Source organism: Sciurus carolinensis, chromosome 12 (genome assembly GCF_902686445.1).
Source record: "Sciurus carolinensis chromosome 12, mSciCar1.2, whole genome shotgun sequence".
In the NCBI taxonomy this organism is placed as follows: Eukaryota; Metazoa; Chordata; class Mammalia; order Rodentia; family Sciuridae; genus Sciurus; species Sciurus carolinensis.
Window position 1 is genome coordinate 1,882,042 of NC_062224.1, and position 24,520 is coordinate 1,906,561.

Below are 24,520 nucleotides of genomic sequence, written 5' to 3' on the forward strand. Positions count from 1 at the left end.
ATTTGTTTATTACATAATTAACCCTCCCAGGGACAACGATTTTGAGATAGCTGCAAAAATGAACATAATCTGAGAAGATAAGACTGGCAGTAGGTGGAGTGGGAGGGAAAGGAGAGGCGTTTCCGTGTCCTGGCGCCCACCGTGCCTGACTGCAGGTCCTCACGGCTGCTTTGCTGCGCAGAGCTGCGGGAGACGAGGCAGAATGAAAATCTCCATCGGCTCCATCCGTCTATCACTTTATAATGTAAAAATATCCTCATTTATTACGTCTTTGGAGTTCACTGAAATATATTTTTGGTCTTTGTTTTACAGATAAGAGAATCAAGCCTCAGATACAAGGTCACTTGGACAAGCTCACTAGCCGGTACTTGACAGGTTGTCACTAAAACCCAGCTTCCCAGATTGCAAAGTTATCACGTACTGCTGGACGAACACGCTTACTGTAACAGGGAGGCAGGAGAATGAGGAGGCTGGAGGCCGGCTGGCTGGGTGGGCAGTGGCGTCAGCACCAGGAGGGAAGCCCCTCGGCCGTGAGAGCTCTCCAGACCCCACGTCCTCCCAGGCTCGAGCCGTCTGTGCAGGAACTTAGGAGCCCACAGGGGGCCCACCCAAGAGACAACAGAGACGTGCAGGATGAGGCTGAGCAGGGCGTGCTGGAGGCCACCACCCGGGCCTCCCGGTTCAGCACATTCGTTGCCACAAGCCCGTGGCCAGCTGTCCCAGCCAGCGTCTACCTTCCTGCCTCGTGTGTCTGAGAGTCGTAGAACAGGAAGAGCCATAAAAAGCCCTTTGCACCCCTGCTTTCAGCGCGAAGGGGAGGCAGAGAAGGTGAACAGCCCGGTGCGCCGTGGAGGGGTCACGGTGGCACCCTGAACGAGACCGTCCCCACCGGCCTCTGAGGGAAGCTGTGGCCGCCAGTGTTGGCATGAAGCCAGCCTCGTTGGACTGCAGGAGCCCGCTCCCCCTGCAGTTCCCGGGGTCTGCTAGCCACGCCTTCACATGGACGAGGCTCCGAGACCCCTTGGCAGTTACCCACCCAGGGCTCCCGCCCAGCGCCAGCCCTGCCCAGCCCTCCAGCCCCTCTGCCTGGGAGAAGGCCCGCTGCTTTGCCAGGCCCACAGGCTCCGGCAGGAATACAGGGCCAGCTGAGCAGTGGTGCAGTTCAAGCAGCAGAGAGCCCTGACCCAGGAGCTGCGCTTAGGAGCCCAGCTGGGTGGCAGGGGCCACACAGGCGATGGGAGTCAGAGAACCCGGAAACGACCAGGAGGAAATCACCGGAAATGTCCATGAAGAAGAGGGGCAGAGGCAGGCTGGCCTGAGCCGGGCACCCTGACCTCGGAACGTGGCCTGACCGTAGCATGCCTCAGCTTCCTCACGAGTGGAGGGTTAAGGTCTCTAGTGAGAGGGCAGCAGGCAGCACATCTTTAGGAAACACTGGAGGACGGGAAGGCAAACCTGTGGGAGTCAGCTCCCAGTGACACCTGCACTCGGAAGCACGCATTTCCAGGCTCTCTTAACCCTGGCAGGTTATTGCAGGGGACTCAGGGAAAGAGCATGGATTTTCCAGATGGCCCACGTGTGGCGGTCTCTTGCTGATGGCTGAGTTGAAGGGCCCACTAGGCATGTCCCTGCTTCCTGGCTAAGTTCACGGTGGGGATGGGGAGACATCGGGACCTCTTCCAGGAAGACTACTGAGCACGCGGCCATGGTGACGGCTGCCCTGGGGGCATGGGTTGGCTGTGTGGCCTGGTGGGAGGCTCCCAGATGGCAGGAGGGTGGGTGGGGAAGATGTTGACGCCTCCAGCCCTGGATACCCACCAGGGCTGTTGGGAAATCTGGACTTGATTCCTGTCTTCTTGGTTCATCAGAGATGGTCACTGTAAGCTCTTCATGGGGTGCTCTGCACCTCAGCTTAACTGCATCAGATGTCTGGGACTCTGGGGCTGAATGGCATCTAGTGTCCAGCCCAGCGCTCCACCTGGTGCCGTGGGATGGGGCAGACTCCTCAGCTCTCAGGGCTGTGAGTAGGTGACACAGTGGTGGCTCTGGGGGTCACAGCCACCCCACAGGGTGTTCTCCCTGAGTTACTCTCAGCACGGTGTGGACGTCCCTTGACTCAGTGCAGGAAGCCCGCACCTTCGTCCTTATCTAGATCACTGCAGTTTCATTTGTCCTAATAGAAATGCTCCTCGCTTCCTAATCCACTCCTGAATTGTTCCCTGCAGATGAACTGGCAGCCACTGTGGGCCAATGGCTCCCGGGTTTCTCTTAGAAGTCAGAGAGAAGAGGGTATAGTGGAGATGTGGATCTCTAAGTGTATCTCCGTTTCTGTCTCGAAGACCCCATATCCTCTGCTTTTGGTATTGTTTAACAAACTCCTTAGCTAAGGCCTGATTGTCAGAAGCCTTTTTTCTAACCATGTACCTGCATTCAAAATGTCCTGGTACCTTCACCAAATCCTGTTTTCCCAGCGCCACGTCCTGCTACCACCCGAGACACTCTGGGCCACCAAGTCTTCCCAAGCCCAGGGCCCTTTCCACACTTCCACCTCCCCACCTCGTAGGTGAGTAGTTCTCTACTTTTTTAAAAATCTGTCATCTTAACTAACTACTTATCAAAAACTTCTCTTTCCATCTTTAAATCTTACTATTTTAATGGTCTTCTGTCCTGTGTTAAAAGCCACCTTTAAACTGTACTTATGTAAGAGCAGTGAAAGATACTTTCTGATACAACTCACCTCTTAATGGAAATCAAGGTAAAATATCTATTGCAACAAAAATGCAGAAGCGACATGGCAACGGGAAGCACCAGCTTCTGAACTATTCATTTTAAACAAAAATCCAGTGTGTGAACATTTCGAGATGGAGCCTCGCCACACAGCTGGAGTCGCCCTGGTGACCCTGGAAGGCCGTGCAGGGAATCCCAGGCGCCCTCCCTTCACTGCTGAGCATCAGGCAGGTGCCGCCCTGTTCTGGACGTGGGCACCGCAGTGCCCGCAGCCCTGCTCTGTGCCAGGCCCCTTCCCCGTCTGGCTTCGGGCCTTGGCTTCTTCCGCTTCTTCCTCCGCTGTGCACACAGCTCTGAAGAGGCAGGCTGCATCTTCAGCTCCCGCTTCCTTCCTCCCGGGGCCTGTGGGACCGGGACTCTAGCACGCCTCACGGCACCCACGTCCTCGCCCAGACCCTGTGCCTCGGGTCAGAGCCACAGCCGACACCCTGCTCCCAGGCCCTGGCGCCTGCTCGTGGGGCTTGTGACTTCCTGTCCTTGCGCTGGCCTCTTCCCCGGGGACTGGGGTCCTGGGCCCACTGCCCGAGAGCCCCCAGGTGCCTCCCTGCCCCAGCCAGCAGCCTCAAGTCCACCGCTGGTCCTTACTGAGCAGAGTCCGCCCAGCACGTCGAGTCTCCACCCAGGCCCAGGACCTGTGCTCTGTGACTTCACATGTGGGCCTTTCTCTCCTTGTGGAATAGCAATAATCAGCGTCTCCCCTGCGAACGTTCGGGGACACGGGCGGTGGCCAGGGCTGGCGCAGGCCTCGGGCCGCGTGCTGCTCCTCCCCAGCCCGCCAGCCCTTGGCTCAGGCCTCCCTTCCCTCTGCGAGGCCTGGTGGATGTAGAAGCTGGACCCCCTCAAAGTGGACTTTTGGGTTGACAAGAGTGACTCGCCACCAGCCGTGCCGCGATGTCACCTGACGTAAGGGCTCCGTGACCGTTGGTGCCTGACGTGCAGGGAGTCCGAGTTCTGCCTTCCTCCCGCCCCCTGAAGTCCTCCAGGCAGCGCGCCCTGCTCGCGCTCGTCTTCCCTTCCACCTTGTTCCTAGGAGGTAGCGTCCGGCCCCTGGGCTGCAGCCGCAGACACCGCAGCTGGGGCTGCTCCCCAGACCTGCACAAGCTCAGGAGGCAGCGCTCGGGTCAGGGCACCACCGTGGGCGTCGTGGGCTGCTTCCTGGAGCCCTCCGCTCACAGGGAGGCTGAGGGCGCTCTCTGGGGCCTTGGCCACAAGGCACGTCCCCTTCTTGAGGCCCCTCTCTTGAGACCTCCCACCTCTCACAGTCCCTCCTCCGATTACATCACCCTGGAGAAGGATTTCTACAGGTGAATTTCAGGGCACCATACACTTTCAGACCATTGCATATTCTTTAAAATCAGCTTTTTTATTTTTCAAAAATGTATTCATTGCCTATTAACTTTCTGTCAAAAAAGATTGGATTTGGCTCTTCTCCATTCCCAGACACACACACACGCACACACCACACATACACACCACACACACATACACACATGCACACATCACACACTACACACACATACACACACATACACACCACACACACACACATATACCACACATATGCACACATCACACACTACACACATCACACACATGCACACATCACACACTACACACACCACACACACATGCACACACCGCAAACATTCACACATATGCACACACACATGCTACACACACCACACACATGCACACATCACACACTACACACACCACACACATGCACACATCACACACTACACACACCACACACACATGCGCACACCACAAACATTCACACATATGAACACACACACATGCACACACCACACGCAAACACCACAAACCACACACACACACACATGCACACACATACACACACAGAGCTCACTGTCCCTGTATGAGATTATATTGTCATTTTAATTCAATATCGAGGACATATATTACTCTGATTATGTAATTATTTAAATCATTTAAAGCAATATTACTGTTTCTTTTCTTTCCTTCTCTTCCTGTAATTAAAGAAATTAACTGAGCTAATTATTGTCTTGTTTTTGGCTTGCTTTTCTGTATCACACTAGGCTATTCCCATAATTTCCCACAGAAGTCTAAATTTCCTCTCAAGGCACCCAAGCCGTCAGATAACACCTTCCTCTTCCTCCTGCTTGCTGGGCTGTTGTGACTGCTGTTCGCACTGGACAGCGTCGCTCCCGAGCTCTCTGCTCTGGGCACCCCTCCTTGCTCTTCAGATTGGACACTAGGCTGGTCCGTGGGGGCTCTCCTCACCTGCCAGCCTGTGCATCTGTCCTCACCCCCTGAGTCCGCAACCAAAAGTGTTCCCCTTATTTGGTTTATTCCCTCATATTTGCAAAACTAAAATTTTATCTTTTAAAGCAATAACGAACAAATAAGGATGACATTTTTGTGAGCTTGGATGTCAGAAAATATTTCTACCTTATTCTAACACTTGATGGATTGGCTGGGTATGGAATCAGAAGTTCAAAAGTCTTTCTGTTAGAATTTAGAAAACGTCATTACTCAACTGTCCCCAACTTCTCTGGGTTCTCTTTGAGAAATCCATGCTGTCCTGATTCTCAATAACTTATTTATGGCCTGACTTTGATACTTTGTTTTTGTAAGTTTTTAGGATCCCTTTTGTCTTGGTTTTGTGTTGCTATAACAAAATACTGGGATCTGAATTCTTTATAAAGAAAAGATGTTTGTTTAGCTCATTGTTCTGCAAGTGCCAGCATCTGCTTGGCTTCTGGCAAGGGTCTCCTGGTGGAAGGGCAGGTGGGAGGGTGCAGAAAAGAAGCGTGTGTGAGAAAGACCCAGAGAGGTGCCCAGCTCCTGGACGGCACCTGCTCTTGCAGGAACCAACCCAGCCCGGTGAGATCTGACTCACTCCCAAGAAACCTCGTCACCTCCATTTCAACATGACCTCTGGAGGGCTGCTGGCTTCCCACGCTTGACCCCAGTGTCCTTAGCAGGTGCGGGGCTCATCTGGCTTCCCGTTCCTGGGATGTGCCTGAAGTATGGCCGGTTCTCCATGGAAGGTGTTGGTTGACTTGCAGGTCCGTTTCTCCCTTGGGTTGTTGGCTCCCCCGTCGTTGAGTTATGGTTGCGTAACCTGGGTGTCGACCCCGCGGGACAGACTGGTTCACAGCATGTCCTCCCATCCGTGGGTTTTCACTCTGCTGACTCGGTCCTTTCCTCATGCCAGGGCTTTTGATTTGGCTTCACATTGTCTTTGTGCAGGAGACGGGGGAGGAGGAGCTGAGCCCCCGGGCGGCTGCTAGGCAGGGGGTGCGCTCCCTTCCCCTGCCTGAGACCATGTTTGTCCAGCACTGAGGTAGGCCTGGGCCTGCTGATGTCCCAGCAGTGGTAAAAGAACCCGAAGCCCAGGAGTCCCTGCAGGAGCTGCAGAAGGAACCCACAGCCACTGGCCAATTCCTGGACAAGCCCACCCCAGCTCATCACCAGCTGACGCGAGTCCAGCCTTTTCATAAGAGGTGCCCTGGGACCTCAAGCAGGCACCTCCACCTGACTGGACTGGGCTTGCTACACACACCCAGGAGTGGGAGGCCTCGACGCTGGGGTGGTGGAGGATGGCCCCTTTCAGTGAAGCCCAAGGCCTCCTGGGTCAGTTAAAATGAAATTTAGGTCACTGAAGAGGAGAACCTGCTGAACAGAGGCTCCGGGTGAACTGGCTTCTGAATGAAGCCACAGCTTACTTTCCCTATGTGTATTGAAGGACCGTCTCCCGGAGGGCCAGGAAGCCAGAGGTGGCATTGCTGAGTGTCCCTTCAGCTCCCAGCTTAATACAGAATCATGTCTCTTCACGAGTGTCGACCAGTAAACTTCAGTGGAAATAAACAAAGCTTTCCTGCAGAGCAAATTGTGTCAGGCCCCACTGCCACCAGCTGATGACATCAGAGGTCTATAGACTCATTTTAGACTCAGCTGTCACCCGGTTTATCAGTCCGTGTTTACTGCTGACACATTTTAAGAACATTGTTAAACCCACCATATTTGAAAAGGGCCAATAAGAAAATATAGAAAGTATTCATACCTAGAAACTCAAAATTACAAGGAAATCAGAGTAGGCTTCTGTTAAAAATTGAATGTGGTGGGGAAGTGGCAGATGCTGTGTATGAGATGAGATGAGTCACTCTGCAGGAGGGACAGACCTCAAGGACAGAAGAGAATCACAGTGCAGAGGTCCCGCCTGAGCAGTTGACAGGGACAGGAAGACCAGGAGAGGCTCCTGGTGGGCAGACCAACTGTAGGCCCCTGTGGGATCAGCCTTCCAGGTGGACTTTAGGGTTGGTAGGTGTGTTAGTTTTTTTTCTGCTGTGAAAACAACATGAAAGAGGAAAGACTTCTGGCTCATGGTTTCAGAGGTTTGGTCCGTGGCTGGCTAGCTTCTTTGCTCCCGTGGTGAGGCAGAACATCATGGCAGAAGGGCAGGATGGAGCAGATCGCTCAGCTCAGGGCCACTGGGAAGCAGAAAGGGAGAGGCAGCAGAAAGGGACGGGGACAAGATGTAGTCCCCCAGTGACCTACTTCCTCCAACCACACCCCGCCATTAACAGCTTCCACCAACTCCCAGCAGCATTCCTACCACTAATCCATGGAAAGGATCAATCCCTGATGAGTCTGAGCCCTGGTGACCCATCCCTTCCCAAACTCCATCTCTGGGACTTGCTGCACCAGGGACCTAGACTTCAATACCTGAGCTTGGGGACACTCCAGACTCAAAACATACACAGAAAGGCCTACAGCCAAGAGTCAGAGGACAAAGCAAGGTGATTCTGCTGCTGAGGAAACTTGTCACAGCCATGGGTGACCACGCGGAGTCATGGCCATTTGAATCTGCACAAAATCAAAATGAGAAGAGAGAAATGTATGCAGGGTTTCACAGTATCCAAGGAGCAACCAAAAATGCCTTCAAAGATCCTCAGGAGTTGGCCTGGAGGTTAACCACCTCAAAAACCTCAGAACAAACACCCGCTAAGAACAAGCACGCCCAGCTTTAACGCTTCCAGGTCACCACCCATGCCTATTTTTCTGGGAACGCACCTGGGCCTTGCAAACTTAAAACAGTCTCCCCTACTTTGGGCTTATGAGCAAATGACCTTTCAGAAAGCCTTCAGACCTGAACTGGTGCATGGCTAGAAGGACTTACCGGAGTCTGCAGGATTTACTTCCCGCTTTGTTCCGCATCAGCGGCAAACCTGACATACGTACGTGTGGTCTCCGTCTTCGTAGCTATCCTTGGTGGACTATTTCAGACGTGACAGGGCCACTGTCCAGGATGAGCACCGAGGAGGGCATTTCTTAGAATGTGCTGCCCGTGTTCTGTAGGAGGAAAGATCCCAAGAGCTAATAGGTTTGGAAAATGCTAAAACCCTGGGCTAATGACAGTGGAAAGCGCTTCTTTTAGAAGAAGGTACGGGAAAGGCAGTGTCACTGGGGCACACACACCTGACGTCAACCACAGGGAGCACGTCTGACCAGCACGCAGCGGCAGCCCCCAGCACCCCGCCTCAGTGGTGCCTCCCAGCAGAGAGGGGGGCAGCGTGGTACAGCCAGCCTTCCTGGAGGGCACAGAGGCCAGGTGAGTCAGCCTCGGCCCTGGGCCTCCTGACCACCTTCTTGGACTCTTATGAGGCCTTGCACAGTTCAGGACGCTGGTCTCCGCCTTCCCTGCCTCCCCCTGTACTCAGGTCAGACCTGCACTACGTCTGGCACCTCCCAGCTGGTCCCAGTTCCCTCCCATTGACCTCCCAGAGACATTCCTCCACATTCAGTCACACCCCGGTGTCTCCTCAGACAAGCCAGGCGAAGAAAAAGCTCATAGATCTTCCTACGCACAAAAGAGAGCCATTAAAGATATGAAGCAAAACCCATTAGGAATGGAAGAATTGTATTAAAATGTGATATTCTGGGGAGATTTTAGCATATCCCTCTCTAAGGCAGTTACAAGTAACAGATAAAAATTAAAACCGTAATGAAGTCTATGAATCCATAATCTGTCAAATAGACAATAAAAATTATTTTCTAAATTGATGGAACAAAGAAAGGATTTCTTATTACTACCTAGCACATAAGAAATGTTACAAAATTCATACTTAAAAATTAAGAGATATACCCCCAGAGAAACTTTGGAATAAGCAGGCAATCAAAACTAAAACGTGGCATAAATTATACCTAGAGTAATATGAAGAAACTTAAAAGCTGGTATTAAAAAAGAGAGATTAAAAATAATGAAATTTTACATCATAGAAAATTAAGGAAACAATTAAAATAAACCAAAAGAAAACAGGAAGAAGGAATTAGTGAAGATAAAAATGAACATAATAATTTTGGAACAATGACAAAAATAAAAGAATGGATAAATGAACCCAAGAGCTAGTTTGTGAAAATACCAGCACACTAGACAAACCCCTTATAAATTTGATGATGACAAAATTTTAAAATAGAGGTTGAAAGGGAAAAAAAGCAAAAATGCATGATTAGAAACAGGGAAGGAGACAAAGCATATGTCTGATACACAATCCTAGAAATATATACAACATCTACCTACAATGTGTACTAGGTAACATATGATGACGTTAATAAAAAATATACGGCATCACACATAAGTAAATAAAGTACACTACCTATATTAAGAGGTATATAACCTTTCAATAACAAATTTGAGAACCTAGAGGAAATGTTTGACTACTAACAAAATGTGAGTTCCAGATGAAGCAGAGCGTGCAGAGGCTGAGCCCTGCAGAGGCCTGGGGAGGCCTTTGAGGGGTGGTTGTTCTAGGAGTCCACGTCCAGAGGATTCCAGCACCCAGTTTTGCCCAGCCCTAAAGGTCCAGGGGGCTTGCTGCTCTTTAAACCGTCAAGTCCAATCACATGAGAAAAAGAAAAGCCCTCTACTGGGCCAGAGTTATGAAGCTAGGATAATTTTAACACCAAGTTCTGGCCAAGGTACTTATTTTACAAATAGACAATATTTAAAAAATCTCAAGCAATATTTTGTATGATTACAGATAAAAAATTCATAAGTAAAAATATGGCAAATATAATTCAATACTGTTTTCAAAGATTAATACACTATAGCCCAGCCTGGATCTGCTCAAGAACTACAAGGATGGTTTGATACCATAAAATCTACCCACATAATTTAAAACATAAAAATATGGTCCTATCAATAGATCCTTATGAAGCATCTGGAAGATCTAATAGTCGTTCTTCGTAGAAACTATGAATAAATCAATAAGTTATAGCCATTTGATGATGCCTTGTAAAATCTTCTTGTCACACACAGAGAACATTTTAAATGGTGAAATACAAAATTCTTCCAGTTTACACCATGAATACCATGGAATTTCTGCTGTATGCACTATAATCCAATATAATGTTTTATGTTCTGGAAAATTCAGCAATAGAGCGCAGTAAAATAATTCATAAAACCATCGGCAAAGAGGACCTCTGGCCTCTGTGAGCTGGAGCCTTTCTGCGGGAGTGGTTGGGTGTTACGTGCCTTAAGACAGACTCGTCCCTGGGGCACCTGGCACGCACAAACCCCTTCAACCTGCCACACCTGCAGCTGGTGCATGCTGGCCTCTCGGGACCCAACGGCAGCTTCACTGGGCCCTTGGGTCCACCCCAACCTCCTGACAACCTGGCAGCTGCCGCTGTGGAAGCGTACAGTTGTAAATGTGGCTCCGTGAGTTTCTATGCACTGCATGGCTCTGGTGGGGCCTTAAGCTGCGGGCTTATGTGCACGGCTGTTCCCCTGCATTCAGTGACGTGCCGGGCGCAGGTAGACCCCCAAAAGTACAAAGGCATACTGCATGGCTTCCGTTACACCAGAGGAGGATGGGGTCCGCGGTCTGGCTTAAGGATGGGCTCCAGCCTTCTCTGGCTCCTCTGTGCGAGGGCTCTGCAAGTTTGGCTTTACAAAGCCTTTGAGTCTTGGAAGGCAGCCTGCTGGGGCAGGAGGACGCCTATCCCTGGGGCACCTCTTGGTGCTGGGCTACCTCTGCAGGCACTGAATTCTTTGCTGACGTTGCCCTGGCCCCTGTGGAAGCTGCCGAAGTTCAAATTCAAACCCAACCAGGTTATGGCAACACTCGGAGGGATGCAGCTCCCAAAATGCACGCACAAAAGCAGAGCAGCTGGCGGCGACGCTTGTGGCAGGCGACACAGTTGAGCGGAGAGTGAGGTGAGGAGGCAGTGCTGCTCGGGTCCTGCAGAGATGGGACTCAACCGCATGTGGAGGGCACTCTGCTGTATCACCAGGACCGGTCTCACCGCACCTCAGCGGTGCACCCATGACCCTGGGAAGGTGCACCCCAGCTTCCTCGCCGTCCTCCACCTGAGAGGCCAGGGTCTCTGAAGAGGCAGCTGGGTTAACCCAGTGGGTAGATCAGAGCAAGCGTGGACTGGATCTGCCCGTTGATCAGTGCTGAGGAATGTGCAAAAGAACTGTCTTGTATTTGACCGTGTAGGAAATTGCCTACTCCCGATACATGATCGCTGTCGTACCCTGCTTCAGGCAAGAGTTTCAAACTTAACTCCTGAAATAGACACATCTGTTCATGAAAAAAATCATAAAAATATTGAAAGCGATACTAATATATGTTTTTACTTTCAATATAATTTCATACCACCCAAACTCAAGGATTTCTATTTTAAAAGCTACATTAGTGGGAAGCAAAATTACTGGATTCAAGATAAAAATACAAAATTCAACAGTTCTTCTTTATAGTAACAATAAAAACCTGACATAAAATGGAAAAATATTTTTACCACAATTATAGAAAACTACTAAGAGCTAGGAGTGATTTTAATATGAAGATAGAGGTCCCAAATATAGGTAATTATAAAGTCACATTTGGGGACTGGGGATATAGCTTAGTTGGTAGAGTGCTTGCTTCGTAAGCACAAGGCCCTGGGTTCAATCCCCAGCACCGCAAAAAAAAAAATAAAAATAAAAAAAAATAAAGTCACATTTGGGACAAGAAATAGGTCCTGACTGTCCTGTCTGTTGGGGATCTAAGCCTACCATGTGCTTAGTGGCTTAAGCAACTGACATCTCTTCCTCGCAGTCGTGGAGGCTGGAAGCCTGAGGCCCCGGTGTGGGCTGCTGGAATTCTGGGGAGGGCCTTCCTCCTTGCTGCAGACCGCGGCCTTCAAGATGCTCGGAACAGAACAAGGGACTTTCGTGAGGACCCCACCCTCGTGCCCTCATGGCTCTGAGCACCCCAGAGGCCTGGCCTCCAAGTAAGTGCCAGCGCATTAGTGGTGGGGTTCCAACACATGGACTTTAAATGGACACACTCATTCTGTAACGTGGAGCACGAGGAGACGTGATGCTGGGATTAGAGAACTTGATCTCACAGAATGACTTCTTCCAATTTTATATCACATGGAACTTTAGTTCCAATTAAGATCCACTGGCAGAGAATGTTGTGTCCTTAATGTGATGGGCTGACAGATCTGGTTCCATGAGAATGTTATAGGCCAGACTATAAAGGAAATAACTAAACAGACTGCATTTTGCTCTGAGACTCCATGTTATGTAGGAAGTAAGCTTCTCCCGTAGGAACATCCTACCTCTGTACCCATCCTCAGTTACTTAGCGTGACATGTTTAGCAATACATTTTGTATTGTATTGACAATCCTTATGTAATGAAAAATTACTCTCTTTTGATCTCTATTGCTCTTAACCAATGTATCATGTAAACGGTAATTGTGCGAATGTTAGTAACCATTCTTTAGTTTGTACCTAGGTAAGGGTCCTTTTGATCCACTTCCCCCTCTGCTGACGATTTCATGATGTTAGTTTGCAATTTCGAATTATAGCAACAGACACTTATGATTGATGTGATTTTTGGTATAAGAACCCCTACAACCCTATGGTCGGGGCTGTTCTCCCAATAGCCATTTTTTGGGGGCATTGTGTGAGACAGTCAGCCAGTCAGCTTAATAAAGGCTCTCAAATTTGGACTTCTCAGTGGTGATTGGTCTGTTCTTAAGTTGTGTCCCATAACACTTAAGTCTCTCTTCTCTCTTTCTTAATAAGAACTCAGGAGTTTTTTGTGATGGAACTGTTTGCCACCTTCCTTGGTTTCCTGTGCAGCTGGGGGTCTCGGGGTTACAAAGTCAAATGGAACCTCTGGGGTCACTGGATGACATACACAAGGACACAAAGATCGGAAGGCTAAGTTATACCAAAGTGGGAAGTACAGACCATGCGGGCTGAGATTTTGGATTTTTTACCATCCTACTTTCTAAATTGACCTGGCAGTACTCTATCATATTTCAAAATATTTAACAAAGTAAATAAAAATAATGGAGATCAGAGAACATGTGTCTCATTTCTTGAAAAGTATACAGACCCCATAATGGCTTCAAAATGTCTTCTGAACTAAAAAAACCTAGTGAGGGAAAGGGAGTGAATCTGACGTTCTCATTTTCTCTCCTTTTATGTTTCAATTCAATACATACAACCAGAAAAATGAGAAATCATACTCCATTTCTGTATGATTTATCAAAATGCGTAAGTGCATTTTACTGTCATGTATAGCTAATTAGAACAAATAAAAAATAATTAAAAAAAAAGAAATGGTGGTTTTCTAATCCCTTGTCTTGTGTCATTGGCAAAAAATGAGCTCATAAGACAACATGCCAATCTGCAAAAGCAGCTTTTAAGAAAATGCTGAAAGCAGGAGAGTGTGTTTGCTGAAACTCTCTTAAGAAACCAGAGCCCTCGGATGGTCCCTGGAGGAACAGCGGCCCTCCTCCCCTTCTCCCACCCCTTGTCCTGTTCACAGCTGACTCACAACCGAGGACTGAGGCAGAAGTTCTTGTGAGACGCTAGCAGGACATCCGGGAACTGCATGAGGACCTGGCCGGTGGGGTGGGGTAAGCACTATAGGCAGCCCAGGTGGCAACGTGCAAAGGCCAGCCACATGTTCACAAGGGCCCTGGTGCCTGCAAGATCCTGCCACAGGCACTCCCTGGTCACCCAGGCTTGGACGCGGATTATCTGAGTGGTGGGACAAATGTGCTCTGAGCCAGGCTTAGGACGGCTCTCAGGCAACTGGTGCTGGAAGACAGGACAAAGGACAAACTGGCCCCTGCCTTCCTGCAGTCTTGAGCTTTAGGTTCCATGAAACCTAAATAGCAGTGCTTTAGAAAGCCAAGGTTCTGGGAGAGAAGAGCCCTGTCCAGGTGTGGGTCGGCTACTTCCGCAGGATGCCTGTGGCCCCTCAAGGGCTCCTGCCCTGGTGCCATGTCTGGCATGGGGTACACACTCCAAGCTGCTGGACTGAATGTGTGCACGAAGCGACCAGCTCGAGTTCAACCTTGGGCTTGCCTTGGGAAGATCTAATGAGAACACTGAAGAATTCTTTCAAACTCTCCATCTCCTCTCCCTCTCCCAGAACGCAGGACTCTATAAAAACTGTGCAGGCTCTTCTTGCGCATCGGCTGCTGAAACATGATCGCGGACAGTCTCCCGGCCTCAGACTTGCAGGGAGAAGCGTGATCTCAGAATGGCAGGTAACCTGAGAGCTCTTCCTCACACCGCAGGCTTCAGAGGGCTCCCCTGGAACGTCTCCAGCCCCCGAGGTGCGCCCCCAGTCCTCAGTGGGCGGGGCTCCTAGGCTAGGTGGGCAGCTCGGAGAGTGGCCCTGGAGCACCTCACAGAGACCTGCCTCCCAGGGAGATGGTGGTCTGGGGACAGAGGGGACATGGGCTGCACCACTTGTACCTTGCAGGTGTGCGTTTTATGGTTGCTCCTGGGCCACTCTGCAGGACACAGCACGCGTGTTGGTGGGGCCACCTCCCTCTCCCCTCCTCCCCAGACCCTGCAGCTCGGAGCTGCTGCCTGCTTCCAGGCGCAGACACGGCTTGTGTTCCAGGAAGGGTCTCGGGGGAGCCGTGAAACAGAACGGTGCTGGTTTTTGTGCAGGAAACCTGTTTTCCACCCTTTCGACACCCCCAGCCTTGCCTGCGGTGGCCACTGCTCACCCTTATTGCAGCCTGCTTCTCTTCCGGTCTCCAAAGCCCTGGGTGGATTCTCAAGGAATGTCTTCCTGGCTTCCCAGACCAAGAGGAAGTAGGGCTGTGCTGGTCTGTGCTTACCCTGCAGGGCTTGGTGTGAGAAGGGGTGCTGTATTCACTGCATTAAGAACACAGCTGAAATCTTCCCGCCCCACTCTTCTCCATGAGCTCAAACCCTGGGCTAGCTGCTCACCTGAACCACCGACCCACCCCAACCGGACTTCCCATGTCCTAAGGACATCAAAAAGCATAATCCCACTCCCCCTAGGGACTGAGTTTCCATTTTCTCATTTACAAAGGGCAATGTGAACTGTTTTTTGTTTTTTTTTTTTTTTTTAATTAACTAGCTGTCTTGAAGTTCAATAAAATTCATCCCGTGCTGGGTTTTTGGCCTGCGTGGGAAATAGCATATCCAGGCTGGTCATGAAAATCCAGGTGATGTGGCTTTTGTTCTGTAAGCCTTTGAAGAACAGAAAAACCAAACATTCCACAAAATCCGCAAACCACTGAGCCTTTGTAAAATGCTCTTTCCTTGGAGATGCAGAAGAGGAGGTGCTCAGCTTTGCCCGGAATGCCATCAGAACGGAAGCTGCAATGGCTTAGCTGCCCAAGGTCAAACCCGAGGCATGGATACCGCCCCAAAGGGCTTTCGGCCTGGCCCTTGGTGGCTTTCCCCTGACCTTCCCGGCTGGTGCCAGCTCAGGGTTCCCTGGCCCCTTCTGTCCCTCCATCTGATAACACGGGCTGGGGGCTCCAGATGCCCCTCGTCACAGGCAGGACCTAGTCTCTCCAAAAGACCTCCTTCCTCCGCAAGGCCCTGCTTCCCTTGGAGTGGCGCTCTGTTTCTTGACTTCCCTGGTGTTCAAGACTGCCCTGATGGAAGCCCAGTATGAGACCGTCGCAGGAAGCCACTGGCCTCTAGCCTCACTGCGAGCTTTGCCAGCAACGTCCCCTGGGTCCCTGCCACTGTGCCACAGGGTTCTGGCAAGCACATCCCTGCTGGCAAACGTCCTCTGAATGAGGGAGGGCCTCCTGGGAGCAAGAGAACTTGAGCCCGTGCCTGCCGAGAGCATCCTCCTCATACTGTGGCGCAGCTCCTCCGTGAACACGGGGTCGGTCCCCACTGACTGCAGCCCCACGTTCAGCTTTCAGCTCTGTGGGGGTGGGACAGCAACCTCCTGGTTCCTTGGGCGCCCTGCTTTGAATCTTAGACCTTGGTCTTTCCCCAGGCTGGCCACGTGTGGTGTACAACGCCCTTTCAATGTGGACAGCCACAGGGGTCGCAGCCAGGGTCGGCCTGTGATCACCCGGGACAGCGACGCTCTCTGGTCACAGGAAGTGGGACCTGTGCTTTGTGTCCACATTCGCCCGTGTGTGCAGGTGCCCACTGGTGTGTGTACACAACGTGTTCAACACTTCTTATAGACGGGGCCTGTGTTGGATGTTTGTGCCCATGTAGGCACAAGGCTGAGCAGGGGTAGGTGGGTCGGGGTACCCAGTGCCTTTCTACTCACAGCAGGTGTGTCAGGAGGGCCCCTGGCGGAGCTCTGTGGGTCAGCACAAGGAGCTCACCTGTTCTCTCTTCCCGTGGTATCCTGGAGTCTGAGATTTCTACTAAAGGGAATAGGGTAGAAGGCGCCTCCCACACCCTGCCCACGGCCACCACCCTCTGCTGCCAACCTTTGAGCCCAGGAGCAGCTGCCTAGGTGCAGGCCTATGAGCTGCTCATCCTGGGAGGCTTGGCAGAAGCTCTGTCCTCGGAGGCTCTGCTCAGCCCAGTGCGTTGAGCTGCATCTTATAAGACCTCCTGGTCCAGAGAGCCCTGGCTCAGGAGCCCATCAGCCCCAGCGGACCCATGGCTGGCAGGGGTTCTTCAACCCCTTCCAATTACGTGTGAGCTTTTCTGTGTGGGATTTTATTTTCCAGAGGCAGAACCTGCGGTGTTCATCCTGCATTCAAAGAGGCCTGTCATGCTAAAAAGATTGAAGACAGATGTTTACTTGAACTACTTTTCTCATTCCGATATCCCGTGAGACTCTGCTCGTGTTTGCAGCTTCACCACCAAACCCAGACTTAAAAAGCATCTATCTGGGAGTGTCAGGGTGGAGCTCCTGGGCTCCTCGTGGCCTGTTGGAGGCACCACGGTTCTAAAGGTGGCTCGGCGTGCCCCACCTCCGTATGACTGATGATCTCCAGCAACCTTGAGGTTTACTGGGTGGTACCACAAGTCATTTTCTGCTTCTCACAGTAACCACCTTGATTATAGGCCTGTGTTCCCTGGAGACTCCCCAAGACCTCTCAACCGGCCTGGCCTTGCCCTGGCCTGGCTGTCTTGAAAGGCCAGGACGAAATCCTCAGGATGGCAGAGGGGTCCCCGCATCCTGGGAGGGCTGCCTCAGAGCTGAGGAGGCCTCCTGTGTTTGGGGAATGCAGAATTCACCAGAGGGGCAGTCTAGGGTGGCCAGAGCCTAGGACCCTGGATGTGGCAATTCAGGAGCTCTAACTGCAGTGGACTCTCCCCAAACTCCATGTAGTTTCACACTCGACCTTTCACACTGGAATGTCACTCTCATGGAACCTACCGGCCCGCCTTCAACAGCAGGGCCACATGGTGACCCTGCGTGGTGTGGTGACCATGAACTTGCTCAGGGCTCCCTGTGGGCACTCGTGCCTGCCAAGGTCACCGCAGCTTCCCGGGCATGTGGTTTCCTGATGCTGTTTCCGTACTAATCAAAATGTTGGAGAGCAAAGACCACGCCACCTCGCTCTTTTACAGAATGTCATTTTTGACAAATGATTTAATATAATCTCTTTTTTTTAGCATCAGCCCAAAAAAAGACATTGGTTGAAGATAGTGCCCACCGTCCTCTGGGCAAGGACTAACCTGAGAAACTGTGTCTTCCAAGAAGTGTTTGTTTGTTTTTTCCTGCAAATGAATTTGTATGCCTTCTTTTATCATGAACGGTAAGCATGTATAAACATAAAATGTATTATACACAAGTTTATGCATTTATTTTCTGTTTTATATGAAAGAATACTTCAGCTCAGATTCTACTTAAAGGGTACTGGGGATTTTGATTCTAAGGACCTTAGTTTATTTTACTCCACAGGTGTTTCAAATCCTGGCAAAAACACGGATTCACCCTTCGCAGAGGGGCTTCGGGTGCAGGGGCGTGACCCGGGGACCGTGATGTGAAGGCCTCTCCAGCCCCCACCCCATTCACGTCCTTCCTGATTTTGGTTGAAGATTTGACTGGGTGCAAAGTCAATCTCTCCCTTTCCTATTTTTAAATTTCTTGTCGGTTTTCAGTCCTACATTCTCTCCATTTCTTTGCAGCAATCCTGAATGCTTCTGTTGCAAGTCCTCTTCATGATAATGAGGGATAAGAAGGGATTTTTTTTTTTGTCTCAGATCCAAATGTGTGAATCGTCCCAGATCTGCTCTGTGGTGATTTCTTGACATTAGGACATTTGACTAATGCTTTAATAATCAAACAATAGCGGGTTTTGACATCTGGCCTTTGCGTTTGGGCTGCTCGCTCCAGACACTGTCCTGGGTCCGCTCTGGGCGGGGGCTGTGGAGCTCAAGGCCCTGTTCTTGCATCCTGGCTTGGCAGGAGGGTGGCCCACACAGGGCGGCCTCGGTGACAGCCCTCTGTGCCGGGCTTGTCTTCTAGAGCTCAGCCCATACGTCCCCTGCCTCTGAGAACTACTTTTCACAGCTCTCCTGCCAGCTGCTTCTAAGTAGGCTCAGAGACGTCGAGGCCCTGGCAGGGGCCAGGAGGAAGGACAGCAGGGACAGGGTGTTCCCGCCTCCCCTGCTGGCCTCGCCTGCCTGAGGGCAGCTCCGCTCTCCCAGACCCTAACAGAAAGGCTGTCCCTGTGGTCCCAGCCTCTGTCTGGCCCACCTAAAAATCTCTTCTCCAGATTGGGTTCTGGGTACACCAGCTATGTCAGTTTCCTAGGGATACTCTAACAAACAAGTGGCTGAAGACAACAGGAATTTATTTTGCCAGAGTTCTGGCCAGAAATCCCAAATTGGGGTGTCTGCAGGGCCATGGTCCCTCTGGACCTGGCGGAACCCAGCCTTACCTCTCCTGGCTCTGGTGTGGCCTCAGTTGCTGCAGCTTCCCATTCCTGTCTCAGTCTTGGCCTGGCTCTCTTCCCATGTCTTCTCCTTTGCATAGGACACTAGCCATGTGGGACCAGCACCCACTACTCCAGAATGGTCTCCTCTGAAGAACTCTCCCAGTTACATTTACAAAGACCTTGTCTCCAAAGAAGCCCCCATTCTGAGCCACTGGGAGTTAGAACCACAACCTATCTTTGGGGCTCCATCTCAGCCCTTAACACCCCTCCGCCCCCGTGGTGGCCTGCTGCAGCTGCTCACCTCTGTGGCCTTTTGCTGCCCCCTGTGGGCCAGCCCGGCTCTCCCAGGGTCTTCTCAACCAATTCCGGGTTAATTCCCGCCATTGAACTCTGTCTGGCCTTCACTTCCTGGCTGGCCTCCACAGACTTGTGGACAGAGCCAGGGCTCCTTGGCTTTGCCTGCACCTTCCCGTTCTTTCCTCGTAGGAATTGGCTTGAAGAAGGTCAAGACACAGCCCAACCTGAGGAACGAGAGCGGGTGGCTCTCCCCCGACAAGAGCTGCCCAGGACAAGCCTTGAGAGAAATGAGTGAGACAGAGCTCCCAGACAGGAAAGCGTGTCTAATGGACACCAATCATGTGCCTCCTCAGTGAGAAGCTCAATCAACCCAAAGAGTGGGCCTCTTCCATCTGGGCGTCTCCTGGACACCTTCGTCTCTCCACAGCTGTCTATTGTTACTTGGTGCCCCCCATGCTGCAAAGCCCCCCGTGCTGCCACAGAGTGGCTGGCCGGAAACACCACACCTCTGTCAGCCCTGCTGGAGCTGGGAGAACCCTCCTGGGCACCTGCCATCGATGGGGCTCTGAAAACCCTGACCGACTGCCATCCATGCAGGCCTTGCTGTCCTAGGAACGCTCTCCGCCATCAAATGAATGTGGGGGATACATGAGAGAGAATGACTGTCAATCAATGGCCTATAAGAAGCTTCCTAAAATAACGGAGGCAGACACCTCCTCTGGCCAGATTTACACCACACCAAAGTCAGGGCATGAGAAGGGGCCCTGGTTTTCTAATGAGTAGGGCCGTGCTGTCATCTACAGGTAGCACAGGACTTGTATTGGATGTATTAAGTTGATCTCGGCCCATTAGTGAACTCCTTTGTTCAGCAATAGTTGGCCAGGATCAGGTGATGGGAAGAGAAGGGAGAATGACCAATGGCGGGTGGCGGCGGGGGTCTCAAGGAGCCCCAACACTAGTAAAACACAGACAGTTAATAACCCGACCACGGCAGTGCTGCAGGGGAGCCTTCCTGAGATCCAGATGGGTGATGCACTAGAAATAGCCCGGAGGGCCATGGGGTCACGCCTGGTGCTGTCCTCCCAGGCAGGGCGGGCCTCTCCGAAGATGCCAAGCTAGTGCTGGGGTCCGAAGGATGGGAGAGTCCTCTATGCCAAGACCTGGGGAAAGGACATTTCAGACAGAGAGAAAGAGAAGTGTAAAATCCAAACTGCAGGAACAAACTAAGGAGTCTGAGGAACATGAGCATTGGTGTCTGAGCGTGTCAAACAGCCACCAGAGGTGAGATGACGTCAGAGGAGTGAACAGGTCAGGTCAGGTAGGGTCTTGCTGCATTGATATTTCACTTGGTCATCAGCGAGAGCTTTGGGCAAGGTTTTCAAGGCACAGAAGAGAACTTCCACCATCTCCCATGTGTGGAAGGGATATCAGGGAAGAAAAGACCCGGGAGACCAGGGAGACAGGCCTAATGACAGGTGGTCCCTGGATCCAGGGTGGATGGACAGTTGCAGGGGGCATTTTGAAGGTAGGGTCCGCACGACTCAGCAATGAACTGTGGTAGGGTGTGCTGGGCAGACTTCCTGGGGACTCCCATGTACCCCTCCTCCTGACACTCACACCCTGTGTAGCCCCGTCTCTGGAGTGCGACTGGGCTATGGCTTGTTTCCACCAGGACAAGGAGACTGTTATGGAATGGGGACTTTTATGTCCACATGAGGTCCTGCCTTCCTTCCTGTGGGCAGATCGCACTGGCTTTCACCTTGGGGTTTTGAGGAAGTCAGTGGCCGTTTGATACGGAGCAGCACCTGTCCAGTAGCCAGCAATGAGTTGATGCTCCCAGCCCAGCAACCCATGGGGAGTGGTGTCCTTCCCAGCTGAGCCTCAGCTGGACTTCTGCTGGGCAGCAGCCAGTGAGAGAGGCTGTGTGCACCTAGCCCTCAGTGGTTGAGCCCCCGAGGGCTTCGGGCCACAAAGATTCTAGTATCATTGCTGTGTGGCCGTTGATTCCCTATTGCCTGGGATGAGCAGAAAAGAGGAGTCAGACTGACCTCTAGGCCCAAGCAATGGGTAGAAGGTAGAATTAGCTACCGAGCGGGGAGGCCTAGGGAAGAACAGGTCCAGGAGTACATGGAGAGCAGAGGTTCCTAGGGCGCCCTGGGCAGGGGTGCAGGGAGCCTCAGCTATGCTCACCATCCCGGTTGACCCACAGGGCAACCCCTGGCCTCCCTGTCGATGGTGCCGGGTGGCCAGTCAGGTGGCTCCCCTCCCTGCTCCTCTGCTCTGCTGGGCTCTCTTCCCCTAACCCACCATTTGGGGCCTCCTGTCTCCATATTCCAGTTCCCCCGTCTTCCTTTGCCCAAGGCATCCCTTTGTGCCGGGTGCAGCTTCCCCATGCCTTTGTCCTGACAGAGGTCAGGAGCTGGGCCCTGGACTCCTTTCCTCAACTTCTGGCCCCGTCTACACCCACGTTCCAAGCCCAATTCCCAGAAACCCACTACTAGGAGTGAAGACCGCCCGAGCGTCGGGGGTGCGGAGGCGCGAGGACTTGGAGAGGCTGGGGTCCCGCCCGGGAGCTGGACTTACTGCTGTGTGAGAGACGTAACCTGTCCCCTATGGGCCGTGTGCTGGCGGTGGGAGGAGTGAAAGCACAGGGGGTGCAGGTCGCCTCCGCGGGGCGGGGGCTGGCGCGGTGCCCGGTGCCCACTGTCTTCTACCCAGAGCAAGAACGTCCACGAGGCGAGCGCAGCCTGCCAGCTCCGGGACTCGGCTTGGAATGATCTCCAGCATCTCTCCGTGCGCGGCTCCGCTCTCGCCAGTCGCGGGGTGCTACCATGTCTCTGGGTCCCTCGCTTCCCTCACCGTGGAGTCCCATCTCCCCGCTGTGCCCCCAGTGGCTCAGCTGCATGGTCGCCCGGGCTCCTCCCCGTCCGTATGCTGGCTTCTCGCCCAGCATGCCCCCTTCAAGGCTGCACCTCCACCCCAGAGCCCTCAGGCCTGTCCCGGGTAAGCTCTTCAGCCTGGCCTCCAGCCCTTCCTGGAGGCTACCTTCTGCCTCCAGCTCACCCCTCACTTCACTTCCAGTCAGCTGGACTCTGGGCAACTGGCCTGGAGGTTTCGGGGTCTCTGCTTCCTGCCTTTCCACAGGTTGTGTTCTCCACCTGCCTTCTCCCCACCCCTCATCAGGTCCTGGCTCCTTCCCAGTCCAGCTCAGGTACTGGCCACGGCCACACAGCACTCCCTGTGCAGTGGGCCTCGTGGAGGCCCTGTGCGGGGTGCCTCCTCCCACCTGCCTCCCCGCCAGCCTGGTCTCTTCCTGGAAGGGTGTTGCTGCACCTTAGCCACCATGACACCCCCAAGACCTGGCAGGTGTGGTGCCCCTGGAGAGCTGCTCGGGGAACACAGCCCGAGAGGCCAGAGCCTGCAGTGTCCAGCCCGTCTCCCGTCAGCTCCTGCTCGGCGCTCCCTCTGTCCAGGCTCCTCCTAGGCCCTTCCTGTCACTGTCACTCTTGATTCCAGCTCAGTTTCACCCTGCTGAAGCCCTCTGCAGACCATCCCTCTGAGAAGCCATCCTTATGTAGCAGAATCAGACTAGGCTGAGCCCTGGGACGCAGAGGCCTGGCTTCTAGGAACTGCCGGGAAGCATGTGGCGCTGCGTGGGAGTGGTTCCCTGTCTCCTTCTGGAATTTCCCCCTAAGAGGATGGCTCCCCTGACTCCACCCTATCCTGTCCATCACAGAAGAAGCTCCTCTAGGTCCTTGCCCCCTTTACTTGTACATTATAAATAAAGGAGAGTTGGGCGAGTTGTGGTTGTAAGAGGCCAGAGCTGGTATGGCCGGACCTGTCACGCCCCGTCTCATTTAAAGAGTGTTGGTTCTTGTGTGTTTATTGAGTAGATAAGTTTTTGGGTAATAGATAGAAAACCCGCCAACATCCTCATCCGGCAGTTAACCCCTTTCTCCTCTGCATGGGGCATGGCAGAGGGGACCCCCACACACACCCCCTGCTGACTCCTCCAGAGCACAAGACACCCGGAGATGATCTGCTTGCTTGGTGACACAAAGACCAGCCCTGCCTCCCTGCAACAGAACATTCCTCCTCGTCCCCACACGTTAGAAGCTGCCTGACACATGAGAAGTGTTCAAAAACCTTGATGGGTAAACTGATGAGAGAAATGGCTGCTAACTCACGGAGGGCACTGTTTTCGAGGTGGGACAGGAGAGACAAGCATACTTAGAAAAGCCCAGGCGACATTCCGGGAGCGAAGCTACAGAAGAGTTCCCCTGGTGACCCATGAGCAGAATGCTGACAGGCAGGTGGTCCTGAGGCCCGGGCTGCGTGCAGGGTGGAGTCCGAAGAACAACGCCGAGCCCAGCCAAGCCGTGCTCCGCCCTCTCCAGGCACACTCACCGTGCTGATATCAGCGTGACTCTGGATCGGAGGAGAGACAACAGCAGGCAGAGACACTGCACGGGGCGTGTGCTGGGCATGGCCTCCAAGGGTCCGTCTGATGGAGAAGAGATGTGCCGCGTCAGCTGCCGCAGTCTTTCTGCATCATCTCCTGCAGATTCAGTCGAAAGTAATCTGCAGAAAAAGAAGTCTCCTCTCTGCGCACCTTGGAAATCCCCATTACCATCACACCTCACCCTGCGCTCCTGCCAATCATTCCTTCGCATCTTATGAAGAAGTCGAGACTCAAGCAGGGACTTACACTAAGTATAATAATCCTTTTCTCAGGAGGTGGTCACAACAGCCTAAGACAGATTAACTTTTGTTTGAGAGGATATGTACATGAGTTTGTATGTGTGTGACTATAAGCTTGTGCCCCAGACACAAGTGTGAGTGTGTGTGTATGTATTTTTGCATTAGTGTAAATGTGTTATATGAATTATTATAATAACTATAACAATCTTATACATGCTATATATGTCTTTTTACTTAATGACAAGGTCGTCAGAATAGAAATTCCCCAATTTCTCATCATCTCACAAACACTCATCTCCTTGAGAGAAACCCAAGGTCTGGAAGTCAGCAAGAAGTCTCTGCAAGTCCAAAGCAGCTGAGAAACTGATGCCCCCAGCCACCTTCTTCTTCAGCCCCCAGCCTCACGGGCAGTTTTTATTTTTTTATTTTTTATTTTTATTTATTTATTTTTTTTTTGGGTGCTGGGGATCGAACCCAGGGCCTTGTGCTTGCAAGGCAAGCACTCTACCAACTGAGCTATCTCCCCAACCCCTCAGGGGCAGTTTTTAAAGCACGAGTTTTGCAACTTTCCATTCTACAGAAAATTAACAG

The 24,520-nt window shown here is 52.1% G+C and overlaps 1 pseudogene; it reads left to right on the forward strand.

The window, feature by feature from the left end:
* Window positions 1-3,678: 3,678 nt before the first annotated feature.
* Window positions 3,679-10,992, forward strand: LOC124961930 (phosphate carrier protein, mitochondrial-like; annotated as a pseudogene).
* The last annotated feature ends 13,528 nt before the right edge of the window (window positions 10,993-24,520 follow it).